The sequence below is a fragment of the Buceros rhinoceros genome, unplaced genomic scaffold (genome assembly GCF_000710305.1).
Source record: "Buceros rhinoceros silvestris isolate BGI_N320 unplaced genomic scaffold, ASM71030v1 scaffold8884, whole genome shotgun sequence".
In the NCBI taxonomy this organism is placed as follows: Eukaryota; Metazoa; Chordata; class Aves; order Bucerotiformes; family Bucerotidae; genus Buceros; species Buceros rhinoceros.
In genome coordinates, this window is record NW_010410024.1 from 44,070 (window position 1) to 45,049 (window position 980).

Below are 980 nucleotides of genomic sequence, written 5' to 3' on the forward strand. Positions count from 1 at the left end.
AGCCATTAACCCCTAGAGACAGAAAAAAAAAAATCAGATCAAAGCTGCTTAGAAGTCCTCAGCTACAAGCAGTAATAAAAAAAGGATGGTAGTAATAATCTTAAAATCTGGCAACATAAGGAAATTACTACATACCAGCACGGCTGATAGTTCTTTCGCCAGCAAAAAGCTACTTTCATCTTTAAAAGCTCAACTTCCCATTTTCTCCTACCTATGAAGGGACACTGCAGCCCTGGGAAAGATTACTGGTGTAAGGCTGCAGCCAAGCCAGGAGGAGAGATCAACGTAAGACTATGGCTAAAAATCCAGCACATTCTAAGGACCGTTTTTCCACAGGGAGTGATCTAAAACACCATGAAAACCAGACTGGTACCAACGGTGAGTCAAGCTTAGTAAGAGTGACAAACAGTGACGCTGCCATCCTGGGCTGTGCCTGGCTGGAGAAGGAGCTTTGATAGACTCCGGTTTTCCGAGATGACCCAACGGAGCCATTCCGCCTTTCCTTCAAGCCCCCAGCACAGAGGGACTCGCTTTCCATCACCCGCCCTTACCCAACCTGTCTGGCCTTGCACCGGTGGCAGAGGACATGCTCTGAGGTCCATGGCTTGAGGGCAGGTCCCTTCTCTGGTTTCCTCCCATCCTGTCACTTGCTCCTGGGGAGAAGAGACCAACCCCTGCCTCGCTCTAACCTCCTGTCAGGGAGTTGCTGGGTACAAGAAGGTCTCCCCTGAGCCTCCTTTTCTCCAGGCTAAACCCTCTGAGATCCCTCAGTCGCTCCTCAGCACACTTGTGCTCCAGACCCTTCCCCTTAGCTAGCCCAGCCTGTGAGGGACCTGCCTGTGGGGCTATAGCTCTGGAGCATGACCAGGTCACCTCCAGCGTGTGGCTGTGTCACCTCTGGAGCATGGCCGGCTCACCTCTGACTACAAGGTGTTTCTCGCAGCCTGCGGGGCACCTACCGCATGGTGGTCAGGGGCACT